The 26013-nt window shown below is 44.4% G+C and overlaps 7 non-coding genes across 7 annotated transcripts; all 7 read left to right on the forward strand.

Annotated features, from left to right (window-relative positions):
• The first annotated feature begins 69 nt into the window (after positions 1–69).
• Positions 70–162, forward strand: trnay-gua (transfer RNA tyrosine (anticodon GUA)). Its single transcript has 2 exons — positions 70–106; positions 127–162. It is a non-coding gene; the product is annotated as a tRNA-Tyr (tRNA).
• A 3584-nt stretch (positions 163–3746) lies between these two features.
• Positions 3747–3839, forward strand: trnay-gua (transfer RNA tyrosine (anticodon GUA)). The gene is made up of 2 exons: positions 3747–3783; positions 3804–3839. It is a non-coding gene; the product is annotated as a tRNA-Tyr (tRNA).
• Positions 3840–7418: 3579 nt separating this feature from the next.
• trnay-gua (transfer RNA tyrosine (anticodon GUA)) lies at positions 7419–7511 on the forward strand. Its single transcript has 2 exons — positions 7419–7455; positions 7476–7511. It is a non-coding gene; the product is annotated as a tRNA-Tyr (tRNA).
• Positions 7512–11095: 3584 nt separating this feature from the next.
• On the forward strand, positions 11096–11188 carry trnay-gua (transfer RNA tyrosine (anticodon GUA)). The gene is made up of 2 exons: positions 11096–11132; positions 11153–11188. It is a non-coding gene; the product is annotated as a tRNA-Tyr (tRNA).
• Positions 11189–14774: 3586 nt separating this feature from the next.
• On the forward strand, positions 14775–14867 carry trnay-gua (transfer RNA tyrosine (anticodon GUA)). The gene is made up of 2 exons: positions 14775–14811; positions 14832–14867. It is a non-coding gene; the product is annotated as a tRNA-Tyr (tRNA).
• A 3584-nt stretch (positions 14868–18451) lies between these two features.
• trnay-gua (transfer RNA tyrosine (anticodon GUA)) lies at positions 18452–18544 on the forward strand. The gene is made up of 2 exons: positions 18452–18488; positions 18509–18544. It is a non-coding gene; the product is annotated as a tRNA-Tyr (tRNA).
• A 3562-nt stretch (positions 18545–22106) lies between these two features.
• On the forward strand, positions 22107–22199 carry trnay-gua (transfer RNA tyrosine (anticodon GUA)). The gene is made up of 2 exons: positions 22107–22143; positions 22164–22199. It is a non-coding gene; the product is annotated as a tRNA-Tyr (tRNA).
• The last annotated feature ends 3814 nt before the right edge of the window (positions 22200–26013 follow it).

Below are 26013 nucleotides of genomic sequence, written 5' to 3' on the forward strand. Positions count from 1 at the left end.
TCCATGAGTCTGAACATGTCAACAGGCGCACGGTGAATAATCACCACAGACATCAATTTTTATCACTTCCCTTCGATAGCTCAGCTGGTAGAGCGGAGGACTGTAGTGAATTAAACAATTGAAGTAATCCTTAGGTCGCTGGTTCAATTCCGGCTCGAAGGAGTGAGTGTGCTTTTGGAATAAGCAGCAATTACCTCAAGGTCGCTCTTTGAACTTTACAGGCACCTCCCAGATTAACATTTTGCCACTGAGTCACAGGACACCACTTTTCCTTTCTCAAACCTGAAAGCTTTCTGTTTCTGCCCAAGCACGGCTGTTTCACTCGAGCATTTGCCTCTGCTCACCAGCAGGGAGTGCCTTTGAGCAGCAACACTTCAAATCGCCCTCAATTTCAGGCAAAAAGGTCTTCGATCAGTCAGTCAGTCAGGGCTCACGCTGCTCCCTCAAGCTCGGGCGGCTGTTGCTTTCCCGTGACCTCATCATCCTTCCGCAGGCTCGGGCTCTTCTCAGCATCATTCATGATTACTGTGGCTTCCCGTTCTGCTGTTCCTCACTTGCTGATGCTCGATACCGCTGATTGGAGCAAAGTATTTCATATATTCAGGGAGCGGCAACCCAAGGCAAGATTTCTCTGCTGGTCGTGGAGCAGCTTGGAGGCGAGTGCGAGGCGGGAACTGTGAAGGGCGATTTACAAACAGCAAACGAGGAATTAGCTCAACTGGTAAAGCTGTCACTTAGCATGTGAGAAGTAGTGGGATCATTGATTATATTCTCCGCTCACCGTTTGTCTTGGTGCAATTCTACAGAAACAAGAGTGTTGTCAGTGATTCCATAGCCCATGTATTTCCTAAACTTCGCTGTGTGTTTGAGTACAGAGAGGTCAAGGGGCAGCAAATCTTTTGATGTGCTGCAGCAAGCAAAAGTTCTTGATTTTGCTCTGCAGCAAAGATGGAAAGATGAGGTGAGAGATGGGGGAAAAAAGCTTCGTATTCCTTGATGTCTTCTGTGAAGATTGAATTCAGGACTTTCAAATTATGACACTGATGCACTGCTTGCTGCACTAAGAAGGCACTTACCAGGTATGCAGCCCGGCAGCACCAGCAAGTAGGACAGCTTACAAGGTATTGAAGGCCATAAAATAATGCACAGTTTGCAAAAAAAAAATCCAAGCCTAATTGGAGTCGAACTTATAATCTTGTGATTTTTAGTCAAATGCGTTATCCATTGCACCACTGGCCCAGGATAGAGTAAGCAAGTAGCAATAGGAGGCAGTGGGCATGGCGGAGGCACTAAATAAATAATTTGCATCTGTCTTTACCAAGGAAGAAAATGCTGCCAAAGTGTCAGTAAGGGAAGATGTCGTTGAGATACTGGATTGGCGAAAAAATCATAAAGAGGAGGTACTTGAAAGGCTCTCTGTACTTAAAGTAGAAACGTCACCTGGTCCGGATGGGATGCATCCTACTTTGCTGGGGGAAGTAACGGTGGAAATTGCAGAGGTACTGGCCATAATCTTCCAAACATCCCTTGGTATGGGGGTGATGCCAGAGGACTGGAGAATTGCAAATGTTACATTCTTGTTCAAGAAAGGGTGAATGATAAAACCCAGCATCTACAGACCAGTCAGTTTAACCTCGGTAGTGGGGAAAGTTCTAGCAACGATAATCCGGGATAGAATTAGCAGTCACTTGGACAAGGATTAGGGAAAGCCAGCACGGATTTGTTAAAGGCAAATCGTGTTTAACTAACTTGATACAGTTTTTTGACAAGGTAACAGAGAGGGTCGATGAGGACCATTCGGTTGATGTGGTGTGTATGGACTTTCAAAAGGCGTTTGATACAGTGCCGCATAATAGGCTTGTCATCAAGATTGAAGCCCATGGAATAAAAGGGGCAGTAGCAGCATTGATACAGAATTGGCTGAATAACATGAAACAGAGAGGAGTGGTGAATGACTGATTTTCGGAATGGAGGGAGGTATACAGTCGTGTTCCCCAGGGGTCGGTGCTGGGACAACTGCTATTCTTGATATATATTACTGACTTGTTCTGGATTCCCCCTCCAGAAGAAATCATTTCTCTGTATCTACCTTATTGTATACCTTTATTATTTTAAACACCTCAGTGAGATCACATCTCAATGTTCCAAACTCATGGGAATAAAAACCAAGTTCATGCCACCTATCCTCATAATTTAATCCTTTTAACCCCGGCATCATTCTGGTGAATCTGCACTGTATCTTTCCCAAGGCCGATTGATCTCTCTCTCGGTTCAGTGCCCAGTTCTCCAGATGGGGTCTGACCAAGGTTCTTTGCAACTGAAGCATCACTTCTGTATTCCAACGCCACTCAAGATAAAGGTCAACATTAAATTAGACTTGTTGATTATTGTCAAGATTTGTAAGGTATTTGCAAAGGATTCGAGGGAATCTTAGAGTTGGGATTTTTCTTTATTCTGTCCACTCAAGGAGTTTGATAACAGACTTACTCCTTTGAATTTAGTGCTGGATTATTGGTCCGTGATGTGTTTACTTGTTTGTATTTTGTTAAATGCATTTGATGAGTGTATTTAAATTGAAGACGAGATTTCCAGGCCTGATGCTCTATTCACGCATTGAAGGTGAGAGAGATGCTGTGGGACACACGATAAGTCCAGTAGCTGAAAGTGATTCACAGACTGTGTTTTGTGTTTAGTGATCCCGGGTACATTACCGATACCTTCCATGGATCTGAAGGCTGGATAAGGCAATCAGGAAGGACCGGGGAACTGGGACTTGGCCATGAGAGTAATTGAAGGTATGCGAGCTGAAATAATCTGCAGTGAGAAAGGAGAATAGGCATAATAATCGGTAATTAGGACATCAATCAGTCTCTTATCTTGAATTCAGCAAGTAATTGAACCATTCCGTTTGAAACAAAGTTGATTTATTTGAAATAGATCCAGAATATTGAATTTCAGCCCAGTTATAGCGGTTATTAACATCAGCAGAAACAAATCCCAACTGCCAGAATGAAGTTCTGCTGCTGAAACCCTCATCCGTGCCTTTGTTTGCTTCTAGACTCGACTATGCCAATGCTCTCCAGGCCCGGCCTTCCACTTGACACCCTCCGTAAACTTAAACCCACAATCTCCAGATCAATAATCAGTCACATTATTCATTGTGTCACTGGCCCAGGCTGTGGAGAACACAGAGCAGCTCACATTCCCACAGCGCTGCGGTATGAGCAGGTACCGAGTCAGCCTCAGTCATGAGCACTGGAATCCACGAGTCCGGGTGTGTCAAAGGTGCACGGTGAACAATCACCAAAGTGAAACATTTTTGCCGCTTCCCTTCGATATCTCAGCTGGTAGCGCGACAAGACTGTCGTGGAAAATAAGATAAAGTCATCCTTCCGTCATTTGTTCAATTCCTGCTCGAAGGAGTATGCGTGATTTTGCAATAAGCAGCAGTTAGTTCAAGGTCGCTCTCTTAACTTTACAGGCACCTTACAGATTAACATGTTGCCATGAAGGCACAGGACGCCTCTTTTCCTTTCTCAAGCCGCAAAACTTTTTGTGTCTGCCCAAACAAGGCTGTTTTGCCTCTGCTCACCAGCAGGGAGTGCTTTTGAGCAGCAATACTTCAAAACACTCAGCTCTCGCTTTCAGGTGAAAGAAGGCTTCGATCAGCACTGGAGTCCATGAGTCTGAACATGTCAACAGGCGCACGGTGAATAATCACCACAGACATCAATTTTTATCACTTCCCTTCGATAGCTCAGCTGGTAGAGCGGAGGACTGTAGTGAATTAAACAATTGAAGTAATCCTTAGGTCGCTGGTTCAATTCCGGCTCGAAGGAGTGAGTGTGCTTTTGGAATAAGCAGCAATTACCTCAAGGTCGCTCTTTGAACTTGACAGGCACCTCCCAGATTAACATGTTGCCACTGAGTCACAGGACACCACTTTTCCTTTCTCAAACCTGAAAGCTTTCTGTTTCTGCCCAAGCACGGCTGTTTCACTCGAGCATTTGCATCTGCTCACCAGCAGGGAGTGCCTTTGAGCAGCAACACTTCAAATCGCCCTCAATTTCAGGCAAAAAGGTCTTCGATCAGTCAGTCAGGGCTCACGCTGCTCCCTCAGGCTCGGGCGGCTGTTGCTTTCCAGTGACCTCATCTTCCTTCCGCAGGCTCGGGCTCTTCTCAGCATCATTCATGATTACTGTGGCTTCCCGTTCTGCTGTTCCTCACTTGCTGATGCTCGATACCGCTGATTGGAGCAAAGTATTTCATATATTCAGGGAGCGGCAACCCAAGGCAAGATTTCTCTGCTGGTCGTGGAGCAGCTTGGAGGCGAGTGCGAGGCGGGAACTGTGAAGGGCGATTTACAAACAGCAAACGAGGAATTAGCTCAACTGGTAAAGCTGTCACTTAGCATGTGAGAAGTAGTGGGATCATTGATTATATTCTCCACTCACCGTTTGTCTTTATGCAATTACACAGAAACAAGAGTGTTGTCAGTGATTCCATAGCCCATGTATTTCCTAAACTTCGCTGTGTGTTTGAGTACAGAGAGGTCAAGGGGCAGCAAATCTTTTGATGTGCTGCAGCAAGCAAAAGTTCTTGATTTTGCTCTGCAGCAAAGATGGAAAGATGAGGTGAGAGATGGAAAAAAAAAGCTTCGTATTCCTTGATGTCTTCTGTGAAGATTGAATTCAGGACTTTCAAATTATGACACTGATGCACTGCTTGCTGCACTAAGAAGGCACTTACCAGGTATGCAGCCCGGCAGCACCAGCAAGTAGGACAGCTTACAAGGTATTGAAGGCCATAAAATAATGCACAGTTTGCAAAAAAAAATCCAAGCCTAATTGGAGTCGAACTTATAATCTTGTGATTTTTAGTCAAATGCGTTATCCATTGCGCCACTGGCCCAGGATAGAATGAGCAAGTAGCAATAGGAGGCAGTGGGCATGGCGGAGGCACTAAATAAATACTTTGCATCTGTCTTTACCAAGGAAGAAAATGCTGCCAAAGTGTCAGTAAAGGAAGATGTCGTTGAGATACTGGATTGCCGAAAAATTCATAAAGAGGAGGTACTTGAAAGGCTGTCTGTACTTAAAGTAGAAACGTCACCTGGTCCGGATGGGATGCATCCTACTTTGCTGGGGGAAGTAACGGTGGAAATTGCAGAGGTACTGGCCATAATCTTCCAAACATCCCTTGGTATGGGGGTGATGCCAGAGGACTGGAGAATTGCAAATGTTACATTCTTGTTCAAGAAAGGGTGAATGATAAAACCCAGCATCTACAGACCAGTCAGTTTAACCTCGGTAGTGGGGAAAGTTCTAGCAACGATAATCCGGGATAGAATTAGCAGTCACTTGGACAAGGATTAGGGAAAGCCAGCACGGATTTGTTAAAGGCAAATCGTGTTTAACTAACTTGATACAGTTTTTTGACAAGGTAACAGAGAGGGTCGATGAGGACCATTCGGTTGATGTGGTGTGTATGGGCTTTCAAAAGGCGTTTGATACAGTGCCGCATAATAGGCTTGTCATCAAGATTGAAGCCCATGGAATAAAAGGGGCAGTAGCAGCATTGATACAGAATTGGCTGAATAACATGAAGCAGAGAGTAGTGGTGAATGACTGATTTTCGGAATGGAGGGAGCTATACAGTGGTGTTCCCCAGGGGTCGATTCTGGGACCACTGCTTTTCTTGATATATATTACTGACTTGTTCTGGATTCCCCCTCCAAAAGAAATCATTTCTCTGTATCTACCTTATTGTATACCTTTATTATTTTAAACACCTCAGTGAGATCACATCTCAATGTTCCAAACTCATGGGAATAAAAACCAAGTTCATGCCACCTATCCTCATAATTTAATCCTTTTAACTCCGGCATCATTCTGGTGAATCTGCACTGTATCTTTCCCAAGGCCGATTGATCTCTCTCTCGGTTCAGTGCCCAGTTCTCCAGATGGGGTCTGACCAAGGTTCTTTGCAACTGAAGCATCACTTCTGTATTCCAACCCCACTCAAGATAAAGGTCAACATTAAATTAGACTTGTTGATTATTGTCAAGATTTGTAAGGTATTTGCAAAGGATTCGAGGGAATCTTAGAGTTGGGATTTTTCTTTATTCTGTCCACTCAAGGAGTTTGATAACAGACTTACTCCTTTGAATTTAGTGCTGGATTATTGGTCCGTGATGTGTTTACTTGTTTGTATTTTGTTAAATACATTTGATGAGTGTATTTAAATTGAAGACGAGATTTCCAGGCCTGATGCTCTATTCACGCATTGAAGGTGAGAGAGATGCTGTGGGACACACGATAAGTCCAGTAGCTGAAAGTGATTCACAGACTGGGTTTTGTGTTTAGTGATCCCGGGTACATTACCGATACCTTCCATGGATCTGAAGGCTGGATAAGGCAATCAGGAAGGACCGGGGAACTGGGACTTGGCCATGAGAGTAATTGAAGGTATGCGAGCTGAAATAATCTGCAGTGAGAAAGGAGAATAGGCATAATAATCGGTAATTAGGACATCAATTAGTCTCTTATCTTGAATTCAGCAAGTAATTGAACCATTCCGTTTGAAACAAAGTTGATTTATTTGACATAGATCCAGAATATTGAATTTCAGCCCAGTTATAGCGGTTATTAACATCAGCAGAAACAAATCCCAACTGCCAGAATGAAGTTCTGCTGCTGAAACCCTCATCCGTGCCTTTGTTTGCTTCTAGACTCGACTATTCCAATGCTCTCCAGGCCCGGCCTTCCACTTGACACCCTCCGTAAACTTAAACCCACAATCTCCAGATCAATAATCAGTCACATTATTCATTGTGTCACTGGCCCAGGCTGTGGAGAACACAGAGCAGCTCACACTCCCACAGCGCTGCGGTATGAGCAGGTACCGAGTCAGCCTCAGTCATGAGCACTGGAATCCACGAGTCCGGGTGTGTCAAAGGTGCACGGTGAACAATCACCAAAGTGAAACATTTTTGCCGCTTCCCTTCGATATCTCAGCTGGTAGCGCGACAAGACTGTCGTGGAAAATAAGATAAAGTCATCCTTACGTCATTTGTTCAATTCCTGCTCGAAGGAGTATGCGTGATTTTGCAATAAGCAGCAGTTAGTTCAAGGTCGCTCTCTTAACTTTACAGGCACCTTACAGATTAACATGTTGCCATGAAGGCACAGGACGCCTCTTTTCCTTTCTCAAGCCGCAAAACTTTTTGTGTCTGCCCAAACAAGGCTGTTTTGCCTCTGCTCACCAGCAGGGAGTGCTTTTGAGCAGCAATACTTCAAAACACTCAGCTCTCGCTTTCAGGTGAAACAAGGCTTCGATCAGCACTGGAGTCCATGAGTCTGAACATGTCAACAGGCGCACGGTGAATAATCACCACAGACATCAATTTTTATCACTTCCCTTCAATAGCTCAGCTGGTAGAGCGGAGGACTGTAGTGAATTAAACAATTGAAGTAATCCTTAGGTCGCTGGTTCAATTCCGGCTCGAAGGAGTGAGTGTGCTTTTGGAATAAGCAGCAATTACCTCAAGGTCGCTCTTTGAACTTTACAGGCACCTCCCAGATTAACATGTTGCCACTGAGTCACAGGACACCACTTTTCCTTTCTCAAACCTGAAAGCTTTCTGTTTCTGCCCAAGCACGGCTGTTTCACTCGAGCATTTGCCTCTGCTCACCAGCAGGGAGTGCCTTTGAGCAGCAACACTTCAAATCGCCCTCAATTTCAGGCAAAAAGGTCTTCGATCAGTCAGTCAGTCAGGGCTCACGCTGCTCCCTCAAGCTCGGGCGGCTGTTGCTTTCCGGTGACCTCATCTTCCTTCCGCAGGCTCGGGCTCTTCTCAGCATCATTCATGATTACTGTGGCTTCCCGTTCTGCTGTTCCTCACCTGCTGATGCTCAATACCGCTTATTGGAGCAAAGTATTTCATATATTCAGGGAGCAGCAACCCAAGGCAAGATTTCTCTGCTGGTCGTGGAGCAGCTTGGAGGCGAGTGCGAGGCGGGAACTGTGAAGGGCGATTTACAAACAGCAAACGAGGAATTAGCTCATCTGGTAAAGCTGTCACTTAGCATGTGAGAAGTAGTGGGATCATTGATTATATTCTCCACTCACCGTTTATCTTGGTGCAATTCTACAGAAACAAGAGTGTTGTCAGTGATTCCATAGCCCATGTATTTCCGAAACTTCGCTATGTGTTTGAGTACAGAGAGGTCAAGGGGCAGCAAATCATTTGATGTGCTGCAGCAAGCAAAAGTTCTTGATTTTGCTCTGCAGCAAAGATGGAAAGATGAGGTGAGAGATGGGGAAAAAAAGCTTCGTATTCCTTGATGTCTTCTGTGAAGATTGAATTCAGGACTTTCAAATTATGACACTGATGCACTGCTTGCTGCACTAAGAAGGCACTTACCAGGTATGCAGCCCGGCAGCACCAGCAAGTAGGACAGCTTACAAGGTATTGAAGGCCATAAAATAATGCACAGTTTGCAAAAAAAAAATCCAAGCCTAATTGGAGTCGAACTTATAATCTTGTGATTTTTAGTCAAATGCGTTATCCATTGCACCACTGGCCCAGGATAGAGTGAGCAAGTAGCAATAGGAGGCAGTGGGCATGGCGGAGGCACTAAATAAATACTTTGCATCTGTCTTGACCAAGGAAGAAAATGCTGCCAAAGTGTCAGTGAAGGAAGATGTCGTTGAGATACTGGATTGGCGAAAAATTCATAAAGAGGAGGTACTTGAAAGGCTGTCTGTCATTAAAGTAGAAACGTCACCTGGTCCGGATGGGATGCATCCTACTTTGCTGGGGGAAGTAACGGTGGAAATTGCAGAGGTACTTACCATAATCTTCCAAACATCCCATGGTATGGGGGTGATGCCAGAGGACTGGAGAATTGCAAATGTTACATTCTTGTTCAAGAAAGGGTGAATGATAAAACCCAGCATCTACAGACCAGTCAGTTTAACCTCGGTAGTGGGGAAAGTTCTAGCAACGATAATCCGGGATAGAATTAGCAGTCACTTGGACAAGGATTAGGGAAAGCCAGCACGGATTTGTTAAAGGCAAATCGTGTTTAACTAACTTGATACAGTTTTTTGACAAGGTAACAGAGAGGGTCGATGAGGACCATTCGGTTGATGTGGTGTGTATGGACTTTCAAAAGGCGTTTGATACAGTGCCGCATAATAGGCTTGTCATCAAGATTGAAGCCCATGGAATAAAAGGGGCAGTAGCAGCATTGATACAGAATTGGCTGAATAACATGAAACAGAGAGTAGTGGTGAATGACTGATTTTCGGAATGGAGGGAGCTATACAGTGGTGTTCCCCAGGGGTCGATTCTGGGACCACTGCTATTCTTGATATATATTACTGACTTGTTCTGGATTCCCCCTCCAGAAGAAATAATTTCTCTGTATCTACCTTATTGTCTACCTTTATTATTTTAAACACCTCAGTGAGATCACATCTCAATGTTCCAAACTCATGGGAATGAAAACCAAGTTCATGCCACCTATCCTCATAATTTAATCCTTTTAACCCCGGCATCATTCTGGTGAATCTGCACTGTATCTTTCCCAAGGCCGATTGATCTCTCCTTAGGTTCAGTGCCCAGTTCTCCAGATGGGGTCTGACCAAGGTTCTTTGCAACTGAAGCATCACTTCTGTATTCCAACCCCACTCAAGATAAAGGTCAACATTAAATTAGACTTGTTGATTATTGTCAAGATTTGTAAGGTATTTGCAAAGGATTCGAGGGAATCTTAGAGTTGGGATTTTTCTTTATTCTGTCCACTCAAGGAGTTTGATAACAGACTTACTCCTTTGAATTTAGTGCTGGATTATTGGTCCGTGATGTGTTTACTTGTTTGTATTTTGTTAAATACATTTGATGAGTGTATTTAAATTGAAGACGAGATTTCCAGGCCTGATGCTCTATTCACGCATTGAAGGTGAGAGAGATGCTGTGGGACACACGATAAGTCCAGTTGCTGAAAGTGATTCACAGACTGGGTTTTGTGTTTAGTGATCCTGGGTACATTACCGATACCTTCCATGGATCTGAAGGCTGGATAAGGCAACCAGGAAGGACCGGGGAACTGGGACTTGGCCATGAGAGTAATTGAAGGTATGCGAGCTGAAATAATCTGAAGTGAGAAAGGAGAATAGGCATAATAATCGGTAATTAGGACATCAATTAGTCTCTTATCTTGAATTCAGCAAGTAATTGAACCATTCCGTTTGTAACAAAGTTGATTTATTTGACATAGATCCAGAATATTGAATTTCAGCCCAGTTATAGCGGTTATTAACATCAGCAGAAACAAATCCCAACTGCCAGAATGAAGTTCTGCTGCTGAAACCCTCATCCATGCCTTTGTTTGCTTCTGGACTCGACTATTCCAATGCTCTCCAGGCCCGGCCTTCCACTTGACACCCTCCGTAAACTTAAACCCACAATCTCCAGATCAATAATCAGTCACATTATTCATTGTGTCACTGGCCCAGACTGTGGAGAACACAGAGCAGCTCACACTCCCACAGCACTGCGGTATGAGCAGGTACCGAGTCAGCCTCAGTCACGAGCACTGGAATCCACGAGTCCGGGTGTGTCAAAGGTGCACGGTGAACAATCACCAAAGTGAAACATTTTTGCCGCTTCCCTTCGATATCTCAGCTGGTAGCGCGACAAGACTGTCGTGGAAAATAAGATAAAGTCATCCTTACGTCATTTGTTCAATTCCTGCTCGAAGGAGTATGCGTGATTTTGCAATAAGCAGCAGTTAGTTCAAGGTCGCTCTCTTAACTTTACAGGCACCTTACAGATTAACATGTTGCCATGAAGGCACAGGACGCCTCTTTTCCTTTCTCAAGCCGCAAAACTTTTTGTGTCTGCCCAAACAAGGCTGTTTTGCCTCTGCTCACCAGCAGGGAGTGCTTTTGAGCAGCAATACTTCAAAACACTCAGCTCTCGCTTTCAGGTGAAAGAAGGCTTCGATCAGCACTGGAGTCCATGAGTCTGAACATGTCAACAGGCGCACGGTGAATAATCACCACAGACATCAATTTTTATCACTTCCCTTCGATAGCTCAGCTGGTAGAGCGGAGGACTGTAGTGAATTAAACAATTGAAGTAATCCTTGGGTCGCTGGTTCAATTCCGGCTCGAAGGAGTGAGTGTGCTTTTGGAATAAGCAGCAATTACCTCAAGGTCGCTCTTTGAACTTGACAGGCACCTTCCAGATTAACATGTTGCCACTAAAGTCACAGGACACCACTTTTCCTTTCTCAAACCTGAAAGCTTTCTGTTTCTGCCCAAGCACGGCTGTTTCACTCGAGCATTTGCCTCTGCTCACCAGCAGGGAGTGCCTTTGAGCAGCAACACTTCAAATCGCCCTCAATTTCAGGCAAAAAGGTCTTCGATCAGTCAGTCAGTCAGGGCTCACGCTGCTCCCTCAAGCTCGGGCGGCTGTTGCTTTCCAGTGACCTCATCTTCCTTCCGCAGGCTCGGGCTCTTCTCAGCATCATTCATGATTACTGTGACTTCCCGTTCTGCTGTTCCTCACTTGCTGATGCTCGATACCGCTGATTGGAGCAAAGTATTTCATATATTCAGGGAGCGGCAACCCAAGGCAAGATTTCTCTGCTGGTCGTGGAGCAGCTTGGAGGCGAGTGCGAGGCGGGAACTGTGAAGGGCGATTTACAAACAGCAAACGAGGAATTAGCTCAACTGGTAAAGCTGTCACTTAGCATGTGAGAAGTAGTGGGATCATTGATTATATTCTCCACTCACCGTTTGTCTTGGTGCAATTATACAGAAACAAGAGTGTTGTCAGTGATTCCATAGCCCATGTATTTCCTAAACTTCGCTGTGTGTTTTGGTACAGAGAGGTCAAGGGGCAGCAAATCTTTTGATGTGCTGCAGCAAGCAAAAGTTCTTGATTTTGCTCTGCAGCAAAGATGGAAAGATGAGGTGAGAGATGGAAAAAAAAAGCTTCGTAATCCTTGATGTCTTCTGTGAAGATTGAATTCAGGACTTTCAAATTATGACACTGATGCACTGCTTGCTGCACTAAGAAGGCACTTACCAGGTATGCAGCCCGGCAGCACCAGCAAGTAGGACATCTTACAAGGTATTGAAGGCCATAAAATAATGCACAGTTTGCAAAAAAAAAAATCCAAGCCTAATTGGAGTCGAACTTATAATCTTGTGATTTTTAGTCAAATGCGTTATTCATTGCACCACTGGCCCAGGATAGAGTAAGCAAGTAGCAATAGGAGGCAGTGGGCATGGCGGAGGCACTAAATAAATAATTTGCATCTGTCTTTACCAAGGAAGAAAATGCTGCCAAAGTGTCAGTAAAGGAAGATGTCGTTGAGATACTGGATTGGCGAAAAAATCATAAAGAGGAGGTACTTGAAAGGCTGTCTGTACTTAAAGTAGAAACGTCACCTGGTCCGGATGGGATGCATCCTACTTTGCTGGGGGAAGTAACGGTGGAAATTGCAGAGGTACTGGCCATAATCTTCCAAACATCCCTTGGTATGGGGGTGATGCCAGAGGACTGGAGAATTGCAAATGTTACATTCTTGTTCAAGAAAGGGTGAATGATAAAACCCAGCATCTACAGACCAGTCAGTTTAACCTCGGTAGTGGGGAAAGTTCTAGCAACGATAATCCGGGATAGAATTAGCAGTCACTTGGACAAGGATTAGGGAAAGCCAGCACGGATTTGTTAAAGGCAAATCGTGTTTAACTAACTTGATACAGTTTTTTGACAAGGTAACAGAGAGGGTCGATGAGGACCATTCGGTTGATGTGGTGTGTATGGACTTTCAAAAGGCGTTTGATACAGTGCCGCATAATAGGCTTGTCATCAAGATTGAAGCCCATGGAATAAAAGGGGCAGTAGCAGCATTGATACAGAATTGGCTGAATAACATGAAACAGAGAGTAGTGGTGAATGACTGATTTTCGGAATGAAGGGAGGTATACAGTCGTGTTCCCCAGGGGTCGGTGCTGGGACCACTGCTATTCTTGATATATATTACTGACTTGTTCTGGATTCCCCCTCCAGAAGAAATAATTTCTCTGTATCTACCTTATTGTATACCTTTATTATTTTAAACACCTCAGTGAGATCACATCTCAATGTTCCAAACTCATGGGAATAAAAACCAAGTTCATGCCACCTATCCTCATAATTTAATCCTTTTAACCCCGGCATCATTCTGGCGAATCTGCACTGTATCTTTCCCAATGCCGATTGATCTCTCTCTCGGTTCAGTGCCCAGTTCTCCAGATGGGGTCTGACCAAGGTTCTTTGCAACTGAAGCATCACTTCTGTATTCCAACCCCACTCAAGATAAAGGTCAACATTAAATTAGACTTGTTGATTATTGTCAAGATTTGTAAGGTATTTGCAAAGGATTCGAGGGAATCTTAGAGTTGGGATTTTTCTTTATTCTGTCCACTCAAGGAGTTTGATAACAGACTTACTCCTATGAATTTAGTGCTGGATTATTGGTCCGTGATGTGTTTACTTGTTTGTATTTTGTTAAATGCATTTGATGAGTGTATTTAAATTGACGACGAGATTTCCAGGCCTGATGCTCTATTCACGCATTGAAGGTGAGAGAGATGCTGTGGGACACACGATAAGTCCAGTAGCTGAAAGTGATTCACAGACTGTGTTTTGTGTTTAGTGATCCCGGGTACATTACCGATACCTTCCATGGATCTGAAGGCTGGATAAGGCAATCAGGAAGGACCGGGGAACTGGGACTTGGCCATGAGAGTAATTGAAGGTATGCGAGCTGAAATAATCTGCAGTGAGAAAGGAGAATAAGCATAATAATCGGTAATTAGGACATCAATTAGTCTCTTATCTTGAATTCAGCAAGTAATTGAACCATTCCGTTTGAAACAAAGTTGATTTATTTGAAATAGATCCAGAATATTGAATTTCAGCCCAGTTATAGCGGTTATTAACATCAGCAGAAACAAATCCCAACTGCCAGAATGAAGTTCTGCTGCTGAAACCCTCATCCGTGCCTTTGTTTGCTTCTAGACTCGACTATTCCAATGCTCTCCAGGCCCGGCCTTCCACTTGACACCCTCCGTAAACTTAAACCCACAATCTCCAGATCAATAATCAGTCACATTATTCATTGTGTCACTGGCCCAGGCTGTGGAGAACACAGAGCAGCTCACACTCCCACAGCGCTGCGGTATGAGCAGGTACCGAGTCAGCCTCAGTCATGAGCACTGGAATCCACGAGTCCGGGTGTGTCAAAGGTGCACGGTGAACAATCACCAAAGTGAAACATTTTTGCCGCTTCCCTTCGATATCTCAGCTGGTAGCGCGACAAGACTGTCGTGGAAAATAAGATAAAGTCATCCTTACGTCATTTGTTCAATTCCTGCTCGAAGGAGTATGCGTGATTTTGCAATAAGCAGCAGTTAGTTCAAGGTCGCTCTCTTAACTTTACAGGCACCTTACAGATTAACATGTTGCCATGAAGGCACAGGACGCCTCTTTTCCTTTCCCAAGCCGCAAAACTTTTTGTGTCTGCCCAAACAAGGCTGTTTTGCCTCTGCTCACCAGCAGGGAGTGCTTTTGAGCAGCAATACTTCAAAACACTCAGCTCTCGCTTTCAGGTGAAAGAAGGCTTCGATCAGCACTGGAGTCCATGTGTCTGAACATGTCAACAGCCGCACGGTGAATAATCACCACAGACATCAATTTTTATCACTTCCCTTCGATAGCTCAGCTGGTAGAGCGGAGGACTGTAGTGAATTAAACAATTGAAGTAATCCTTAGGTCGCTGGTTCAATTCCGGCTCGAAGGAGTGAGTGTGCTTTTGGAATAAGCAGCAATTACCTCAAGGTCGCTCTTTGAACTTTACAGGCACCTCCCAGATTAACATGTTGCCACTGAGTCACAGGACACCTCTTTTCCTTTCTCAAACCTGAAAGCTTTCTGTTTCTGCCCAAGCACGGCTGTTTCACTCGAGCATTTCCCTCTGCTCACCAGCAGGGAGTGCCTTTGAGCAGCAACACTTCAAATCGCCCTCAATTTCAGGCAAAAAGGTCTTCGATCAGTCAGTCAGTCGGGGCTCACGCTGCTCCCTCAAGCTCGGGCGGCTGTTGCTTTCCAGTGACCTCATCTTCCTTCCGCAGGCTCGGGCTCTTCTCAGCATCATTCATGATTACTGTGGCTTCCCGTTCTGCTGTTCCTCACTTGCTGATGCTCGATACCGCTGATTGGAGCAAAGTATTTCATATATTCAGGGAGCGGCAACCCAAGGCAAGATTTCTCTGCTGGTCGTGGAGCAGCTTGGAGGCGAGTGCGAGGCGGGAACTGTGAAGGGCGATTTACAAACAGCAAACGAGGAATTAGCTCAACTGGTAAAGCTGTCACTTTGCATGTGAGAAGTCGTGGGATCATTGATTATATTCTCCACTCACCGTTTGTCTTGGTGCAATTCTACAGAAACAAGAGTGTTGTCAGTGATTCCATAGCCCATGTATTTCCTAAACTTCGCTGTGTGTTTGAGTACAGAGAGGTCAAGGGGCAGCAAATCTTTTGATGTGCTGCAGCAAGCAAAAGTTCTTGATTTTGCTCTGCAGCAAAGATGGAAAGATGAGGTGAGAGAAGGGAAAAAAAAGCTTCGTATTCCTTGATGTCTTCTGTGAAGATTGAAATCAGGACTTTCAAATTATGACATTGATGCACTGCTTGCTGCACTAAGAAGGCACTTACCAGGTATGCAGCATGGCAGCACCAGCAAGTAGGACAGCTTACAAGGTATTGAAGGCCATAAAATAATGCACAGTTTGCAAAAAAAAAATCCAAGCCTAATTGGAGTCGAACTTATAATCTTGTGATTTTTAGTCAAATGCGTTATCCATTGCACCACTGGCCCAGGATAGACTGAGCAAATAGCAATAGGAGGCAGTGGGCATGGCGGAGGCACTAAATAAATAATTTGCATCTGTCTTTACCAAGGAAGAAAATGCTGCCAAAGTGTCAGTAAGGGAAGATGTCGTTGAGATACTGGATTGGCGAAAAATTCATAAAGAGGAGGTACTTGAAAGGCTGACTGTACTTAAAGTAGAAACGTCACCTGGTCCGGATGGGATGCATCCTCCTTTGCTGGGGGAAGTAACGGTGGAAATTGCAGAGGTACTGGCCATAATCTTCCAAACATCCCTTGGTATGGGGGTGATGCCAGAGGACTGGAGAATTGCAAATGTTACATTCTTGTTCAAGAAAGGGTGAATGATAAAACCCAGTATCTACAGACCAGTCAGTTTAACCTCGGTAGTGGGGAAAGTTCGAGCAACGATAATCCGGGATAGAATTAGCAGTCACTTGGACAAGGATTAGGGAAAGCCAGCACGGATTTGTTAAAGGCAAATCGTGTTCAACTAACTTGATACAGTTTTTTGACAAGGTAACAGAGAGGGTCGATGAGGACCATTCGGTTGATGTGGTGTGTATGGACTTTCAAAAGGCGTTTGATACAGTGCCGCATAATAGGCTTGTCATCAAGATTGAAGCCCATGGAATAAAATGGGCAGCAGCAGCATTGATACAGAATTGGCTGAATAACATGAAGCAGAGTGTAGTGGTGAATGACTGATTTTCGGAATGGAGGGAGGTATACAGTGGTGTTCCCCAGGGGTCGATTCTGGGACCACTGATTTTCTTGATATATATTACTGACTTGTTCTGGATTCCCCCTCCAGAAGAAATCATTTCTCTGTATCTACCTTATTGTATACCTTTATTATTTTAAACACCTCGGTGAGATCACATCTCAATGTTCCAAACTCATGGGAATAAAAACCAAGTTCATGCCACCTATCCTCATAATTTAATCCTTTTAACCCCGGCATCATTCTGGTGAATCTACACTGTATCTTTCCCAAGGCCGATTGATCTCTCTCTCGGTTCAGTGCCCAGTTCTCCAGATGGGGTCTGACCAAGGTTCTTTGCAACTGAAGCATCACTTCTGTATTCCAACCCCACTCAAGATAAAGGTCAACATTAAATTAGACTTGTTGATTATTGTCAAGATTTGTAAGGTATTTGCAAAGGATTCGAGGGAATCTTAGAGTTGGGATTTTTCTTTATTCTGTCCACTCAAGGAGTTTGATAACAGACTTGCTCCTTTGAATTTAGTGCTGGATTATTGGTCCGTGATGTGTTTACTTGTTTGTATTTTGTTAAATACATTTGATGAGTGTATTTAAATTGAAGACGAGATTTCCAGGCCTGATGCTCTATTCACGCATTGAAGGTGAGAGAGATGCTGTGGGACACACGATAAGTCCAGTAGCTGAAAGTGATTCACAGACTGGGTTTTGTGTTTAGTGATCCCGGGTACATTACCGATACCTTCCATGGATCTGAAGGCTGGATAAGGCAATCAGGAAGGACCGGGGAACTGGGACTTGGCCATGAGAGTAATTGAAGGTATGCGAGCTGAAATAATCTGCAGTGAGAAAGGAGAATAGGCATAATAATCGGTAATTAGGACATCAATTAGTCTCTTATCTTGAATTCAGCAAGTAATTGAACCATTCCGTTTGAAACAAAGTTGATTTATTTGACATAGTTCCAGAATATTGAATTTCAGCCCAGTTATAGCGGTTATTAACATCAGCAGAAACAAATCCCAACTGCCAGAATGAAGTTCTGCTGCTGAAACCCTCATCCGTGCCTTTGTTTGCTTCTAGACTCGACTATTCCAATGCTCTCCAGGCCCGGCCTTCCACTTGACACCCTCCGTAAACTTAAACCCACAATCTCCAGATCAATAATCAGTCACATTATTCATTGTGTCACTGGCCCAGGCTGTGGAGAACACAGAGCAGCTCACACTCCCACAGCGCTGCGGTATGAGCAGGTACCGAGTCAGCCTCAGTCATGAGCACTGGAATCCACGGGTCCGGGTGTGTCAAAGGTGCACGGTGAACAATCACCAAAGTGAAACATTTTTGCCGCTTCCCTTCGATATCTCAGCTGGTAGCGCGACAAGACTGTCGTGGAAAATAAGATAAAGTCATCCTTACGTCATTTGTTCAATTCCTGCTCGAAGGAGTATGCGTGATTTTGCAATAAGCAGCAGTTAGTTCAAGGTCGCTCTCTTAACTTTACAGGCACCTTACAGATTAACATGTTGCCATGAAGGCACAGGACGCCTCTTTTCCTTTCTCAAGCCGCAAAACTTTTTGTGTCTGCCCAAACAAGGCTGTTTTGCCTCTGCTCACCAGCAGGGAGTGCTTTTGAGCAGCAATACTTCAAAACACTCAGCTCTCGCTTTCAGGTGAAAGAAGTCTTCGATCAGCACTGGAGTCCATGAGTCTGAACATGTCAACAGGCGCACGGTGAATAATCACCACAGACATCAATTTTTATCACTTCCCTTCGATAGCTCAGCTGGTAGAGCGGAGGACTGTAGTGAATTAAACAATTGAAGTAATCCTTAGGTCGCTGGTTCAATTCCGGCTCGAAGGAGTGAGTGTGCTTTTGGAATAAGCAGAAATTACCTCAAGGTCGCTCTTTGAACTTTACAGGCACCTCCCAGATTAACATGTTGCCACTGAGTCACAGGACACCACTTTTCCTTTCTCAAACCTGAAAGCTTTCTGTTTCTGCCCAAGCACGGCTGTTTCACTCGAGCATTTGCCTCTGCTCACCAGCAGGGAGTGCCTTTGAGCAGCAACACTTCAATTCGCCCTCAATTTCAGGCAAAAAGGTCTTCGATCAGTCAGTCAGTCAGGGCTCACGCTGCACCCTCAAGCTCGGGCGGCTGTTGCTTTCCAGTGACCTCATCTTCCTTCCGCAGGCTCGGGCTCTTCTCAGCATCATTCATGATTACTGTGGCTTCCCGTTCTGCTGTTCCTCACTTGCTGATGCTCGATACCGCCGATTGGAGCAAAGTATTGCATATATTCAGGGAGCGGCAACCCAAGGCAAGATTTCTCTGCTGGTCGTGGAGCAGCTTGGAGGCGAGTGCGAGGCGGGAACTGTGAAGGGCGATTTACAAACAGCAAACGAGGAATTAGCTCAACTGGTAAAGCTGTCACTTAGCATGTGAGAAGTAGTGGGATCATTGATTATATTCTCCACTCACCGTTTGTCTTGGTGCAATTCTACAGAAACAAGAGTGTTGTCAGTGATTCCATAGCCCATGTATTTCCTAAACTTCGCTGTGTGTTTGAGTACAGAGAGGTCAAGGGGCAGCAAATCTTTTGATGTGCTGCAGCAAGCAAAAGTTCTTGATTTTGCTCTGCAGCAAAGATGGAAAGATGAGGTGAGAGATGGAAAAAAAAAGCTTCGTAATCCTTGATGTCTTCTGTGAAGATTGAATTCAGGACTTTCAAATTATGACACTGATGCACTGCTTGCTGCACTAAGAAGGCACTTACCAGGTATGCAGCCCGGCAGCACCAGCAAGTAGGACAGCTTACAAGGTATTGAAGGCCATAAAATAATGCACAGTTTGCAAAAAAAAAATCCAAGCCGAATTGGAGTCGAACTTATAATCTTGTGATTTTTAGTCAAATGCGTTATCCATTGCACCACTAGCCCAGGATAGAGTGAGCAAGTAGCAATAGGAGGCAGTGGGCATGGCGGAGGCACTAAATAAATACTTTGCATCTGTCTTTACCAAGGAAGAAAATGCTGCCAAAGTGTCAGTAAAGGAAGATGTCGTTGAGATACTGGATTGGCGAAAAATTCATAAAGAGGAGGTACTTGAAAGGCTGTCTGTACTTAAAGTAGAAACGTCACCTGGTCCGGATGGGATGCATCCTACTTTGCTGGGGGAAGTAACGGTGGAAATTGCAGAGGTACTGGCCATAATCTTCCAAACATCCCTTGGTATGGGGGTGATGCCAGAGGACTGGAGAATTGCAAATGTTACATTCTTGTTCAAGAAAGGGTGAATGATAAAACCCACCATCTACAGACCAGTCAGTTTAACCTCGGTAGTGGTAAAGTTCTAGCAACGATAATCCGGGATAGAATTAGCAGTCACTTGGACAAGGATTAGGGAAAGCCAGCACGGATTTGTTAAAGGCAAATCGTGTTTAACTAACTTGATACAGTTTTTTGACAAGGTAACAGAGAGGGTCGATGAGGACCATTCGGTTGATGTGGTGTGTATGGACTTTCAAAAGGCGTTTGATACAGTGCCGCATAATAGGCTTGTCATCAAGATTGAAGCCCATGGAATAAAAGGGGCAGTAGCAGCATTGATACAGAATTGGCTGAATAACATGAAGCAGAGTGTAGTGGTGAATGACTGATTTTCGGAATGGAGGGAGGTATACAGTGGTGTTCCCCAGGGGTCGATTCTGGGACCACTGCTTTTCTTGATAATATTGCTGACTTGTTCTGGATTCCCCCTCCAGAAGAAATCATTTCTCTGTATCTACCTTATTGTATACCTTTATTATTTTAAACACCTCGGTGAGATCACATCTCAATGTTCCAAACTCATGGGAATAAAAACCAAGTTCATGCCACCTATCCTCATAATTTAATCCTTTTAACCCCGGCATCATTCTGGTGAATCTGCACTGTATCTCTCTCTCTGTTCAGTGCCCAGTTCTCCAGATGGGGTCTGACCAAGGTTCTTTGCAACTGAAGCATCACTTCTGTATTCCAACCCCACTCAAGATAAAGGTCAACATTAAATTAGACTTGTTGATTATTGTCAAGATTTGTAAGGTATTTGCAAAGGATTCGAGGGAATCTTAGAGTTGGGATTTTTCTTTATTCTGTCCACTCAAGGAGTTTGATAACAGACTTACTCCTTTGAATTTAGTGCTGGATTATTGGTCCGTGATGTGTTTACTTGTTTGTATTTTGTTAAATACATTTGATGAGTGTATTTAAATTGAAGACGAGATTTCCAGGCCTGATGCTCTATTCACGCATTGAAGGTGAGAGAGATGCTGTGGGACACACGATAAGTCCAGTAGCTGAAAGTGATTCACAGACTGGGTTTTGTGTTTAGTGATCCCGGGTACATTACCGATACCTTCCATGGATCTGAAGGCTGGATAAGGCAATCAGGAAGGACCGGGGAACTGGGACTTGGCCATGAGAGTAATTGAAGGTATGCGAGCTGAAATAATCTGCAGTGAGAAAGGAGAATAGGCATAATAATCGGTAATTAGCACATCAATTAGTCTCTTATCTTGAATTCAGCAAGTAATTGAACCATTCCGTTTGAAACAAAGTTGATTTATTTGACATAGATCCAGAATATTGAATTTCAGCCCAGTTATAGCGGTTATTAACATCAGCAGAAACAAATCCCAACTGCCAGAATGAAGTTCTGCTGCTGAAACCCTCATCCGTGCCTTTGTTTGCTTCTAGACTCGACTATTCCAATGCTCTCCAGGCACGGCCTTCCACTTGACACCCTCCGTAAACTTAAACCCACAATCTCCAGATCAATAATCAGTCACATTATTCATTGTGTCACTGGCCCAGGCTGTGGAGAACACAGAGCAGCTCACACTCCCACAGCGCTGCGGTATGAGCAGGTACCGAGTCAGCCTCAGTCATGAGCACTGGAATCCACGAGTCCGGGTGTGTCAAAGGTGCACGGTGAACAATCACCAAAGTGAAACATTTTTGCCGCTTCCCTTCGATATCTCAGCTGGTAGCGCGACAAGACTGTCGTGGAAAATAAGATAAAGTCATCCTTACGTCATTTGTTCAATTCCTGCTCGAAGGAGTATGCGTGATTTTGCAATAAGCAGCAGTTAGTTCAAGGTCGCTCTCTTAACTTTACAGGCACCTTACAGATTAACATGTTGCCATGAAGGCACAGGACGCCTCTTTTCCTTTCTCAAGCCGCAAAACTTTTTGTGTCTGCCCAAACAAGGCTGTTTTGCCTCTGCTCACCAGCAGGGAGTGCTTTTGAGCAGCAATACTTCAAAACACTCAGCTCTCGCTTTCAGGTGAAAGAAGGCTTCGATCAGCACTGGAGTCCATGAGTCTGAACATGTCAACAGCCGCACGGTGAATAATCACCACAGACATCAATTTTTATCACTTCCCTTCGATAGCTCAGCTGGTAGAGCGGAGGACTGTAGTGAATTAAACAATTGAAGTAATCCTTAGGTCGCTGGTTCAATTCCGGCTCGAAGGAGTGAGTGTGCTTTTGGAATAAGCAGCAATTACCTCAAGGTCGCTCTTTGAACTTTACAGGCACCTCCCAGATTAACATGTTGCCACTGAGTCACAGGACACCACTTTTCCTTTCTCAAACCTGAAAGCTTTCTGTTTCTGCCCAAGCACGGCTGTTTCACTCGAGCATTTGCCTCTGCTCACCAGCAGGGAGTGCCTTTGAGCAGCAACACTTCAATTCGCCCTCAATTTCAGGCAAAAAGGTCTTCGATCAGTCAGTCAGTCAGGGCTCACGCTGCTCCCTCAAGCTCGGGCGGCTGTTGCTTTCCAGTGACCTCATCTTCCTTCCGCAGGCTCGGGCTCTTCTCAGCATCATTCATGATTACTGTGGCTTCCCGTTCTGCTGTTCCTCACTTACTGATGCTCGATACCGCTGATTGGAGCAAAGTATTTCATATATTCAGGGAGCGGCAACCCAAGGCAAGATTTCTCTGCTGGTCGTGGAGCAGCTTGGAGGCGAGTGCGAGGCGGGAACTGTGAAGGGCGATTTACAAACAGCAAATGAGGAATTAGCTCAACTGGTAAAGCTGTCACTTAGCATGTGAGAAGGAGTGGGATCATTGATTATATTCTCCACTCACCGTTTGTCTTGGTGCAATTCTACAGAAACAAGAGTGTTGTCAGTGATTCCATAGCCCATGTATTTCCTAAACTTCGCTGTGTGTTTGGGTACAGAGAGGTCAAGGGGCAGCAAATCTTTTGATGTGCTGCAGCAAGCAAAAGTTCTTGATTTTGCTCTGCAGCAAAGATGGAAAGATGAGGTGAGAGATGGAAAAAAAAAGCTTCGTAATCCTTGATGTCTTCTGTGAAGATTGAATTCAGGACTTTCAAATTATGACACTGATGCACTGCTTGCTGCACTAAGAAGGCACTTACCAGGTATGCAGCCCGGCAGCACCAGCAAGTAGGACATCTTACAAGGTATTGAAGGCCATAAAATAATGCACAGTTTGCAAAAAAAAAATCCAAGCCTAATTGGAGTCGAACTTATAATCTTGTGATTTTTAGTCAAATGCGTTATCCATTGCACCACTGGCCCAGGATAGAGTAAGCAAGTAGCAATAGGAGGCAGTGGGCATGGCGGAGGCACTAAATAAATAATTTGCATCTGTCTTTACCAAGGAAGAAAATGCTGCCAAAGTGTCAGTAAAGGAAGATGTCGTTGAGATACTGGATTGGCGAAAAAATCATAAAGAGGAGGTACTTGAAAGGCTGTCTGTACTTAAAGTAGAAACGTCACCTGGTCCGGATGGGATGCATCCTACTTTGCTGGGGGAAGTAACGGTGGAAATTGCAGAGGTACTGGCCATAATCTTCCAAACATCCCTTGGTATGGGGGTGATGCCAGAGGACTGGAGAATTGCAAATGTTACATTCTTGTTCAAGAAAGGGTGAATGATAAAACCCAGCATCTACAGACCAGTCAGTTTAACCTCGGTAGTGGTAAAGTTCTAGCAACGATAATCCGGGATAGAATTATATTCTCCACTCACCGATTGTCTTGGTGCAATTATACAGAAAGAGGAGTTTTGTCAGCGAGTCCATAGCCCATGTACTTCCTAAACTTTACTGTGTGTTTGAGTACAGAGAGGTCAAGGGGCAGAACATCTTTTGATGGGCTGCAGTCAGCAAAAGTTCTTGATTTTGCTCTGCAGCAAAGATGGAAAGATGAGGTGAGAGATGGAAAAAAAGCTTCGTAATCCCTGATGCCTTCTCTGAAGATTGAATTCAGGACCTTCAGATTATGACACTGATGCACTGCTTGCTGCACTAAGAAGGCACTTACCAGGTCTGGAGCCAGGCAGCACCACCAAGTTGGACAGTTTGCAAGGTATTGAAAGCAATAAAATAATGTACAGTTTGCACAAAAATTCCCAAACCATGTAGGAATCGAACCTCTTGTTTTCTAATCCATAATCATATGCGTTATCCATTGCACCACTCGTCACAATTATAGTGAGGAAGTAGCATTGTGAGGCAGTGAGCATGGCAGAGGTACTAAATAAATACTTTCCATCTGTCTTCACCATGGAAGAAGATGCTGCCAGAATATCAGTAAAGGAAGATGTAGTTGAGATACTGGATTGGCTAAAAATTCATAAAGAGGAGGTACTTGAAAGGCTGGCTGTACTTAAAGTAGAAACGTCACCTGGTCTGGATGGGATGCATCCTCGGTTAGTGAGGGAAGTAACGGTGGAAATTGCAGAGGTACTGGCCATAATCTTCCAAACATCCTTAGATATGGGGGTGATGCCAGAGGACTGGAGAATTGCAAATGTTACACCCTTGTTCAAGAAAGAGTGAAAGATAAAACCCAGCGTCTCCAGACCAGTTAGTTTAACCTCGGTAGTGGGGAAAGTTCCAGCAATGATAATCCGGGATAGAATTAGCAGTCACTTGGACAAGGATGAGGGAAAGCCAGCACGGATTTGTTAAAGACAAATCGTGTTTAACTAACTTGATACAGTTTTTTGAGAAGGTAACAGAAAGGGTCGATGAGGGCAATGCAGTTGATGTGGTGTGCATGGACTTCCAAAAGGCGTTTGATAAAGTGCCGCATAATGGGCTTGTCATCAAGATTGAAGCCCATGGAATAAAAGGGGCAGCAGCAGCATGGATACAGAATTGGCTAAATAACAGGAAACAGAGGGTAGTGGTGAAAGGTTGTTTTTCGGAATGGAGGGAGATGTACAGTGTTGTTCCCCAGGGGTCGGTGCTGGGACCACTGCTTTCCTTGATATACATTAATGACTTGGACTTGGGTATACAGGGCACAATTTCCAAATTCATGCTACCAAAATGCTCCACTTCACTGTCATCTGCATTAAAATTCATTGGCCAATTATACACCCATTTTACAAGTTTATCAATTAATTTTGTATTTATTCGCAATCTTCATTAATATTATCTAAACTCCACCCCACCCGCCAATCTGGTGTCATCTGTAAATTTTGAAATTGTACTTCCGATTCCCGAGACCAAATTGTTGATGTGAATTGTGAAAAGTGGTCCCAGAACCAATCCTTGTGGAACATCACTTTCCACCTTATACAGTGTGAGCCGCTACAATTAACCCCTGCTATCTGTTTTAGAGCAGTCGTCAAGAGAAACTTCTTTACATAGGGAGTAGGCAGTCTGTGGAATTCACTTCCACGGTTAGTGTTTGGGGCACACAGTTCTGTAATGACAAGTGGTCCTCATGTTTTTATCCAAGACAGGCCTCAGGCCAGTCATTTACTCCAAATGTTGGTGCAATAGTTCAAGCTAAGAGGCACCAGGTATCGGGAGCAGCAGTAGCAGTAAACAACATCTAAATGTACGTAAGTAACAATAGAGTTCATTTTCATCTATTTCCAGTTTAATAACTTTTGCTGAATGTGGCCCAGGCCAAGTGCCAGGATATCGGGTCAGGTTCACCATAGGAAATTAGTTTGACACCCCTGAGATAGACAATGTGAACCGGATTACCCTCATCCACTAACCCAACAACTTCTTCAAAAAACTCAAGCAAGTTTGTGAGACACGACCTTCTTTCCCAGAAGCCGTGTTGAGTATCTCTAATGGCCCCTTCTCTTTCCCCGTGATGATAAACAGCATCTCTTAGGATCCCTTCAAGCATCTTCCCTCTGATCGAGGTCACACTGATGGGCCTGTCATACCCCGGCTCTGATTTGTCCCCTTTAATGAAAATGGGAACTACGTGAGCTACCTTCCAATCTCAGGGGACAATCCCTGACTCTATTGAGCTGTTGAAGATACAGGCAAGGGGGTTACAG

The sequence above is a fragment of the Heptranchias perlo genome, chromosome 20, assembly GCF_035084215.1.
Source record: "Heptranchias perlo isolate sHepPer1 chromosome 20, sHepPer1.hap1, whole genome shotgun sequence".
In the NCBI taxonomy this organism is placed as follows: Eukaryota; Metazoa; Chordata; class Chondrichthyes; order Hexanchiformes; family Hexanchidae; genus Heptranchias; species Heptranchias perlo.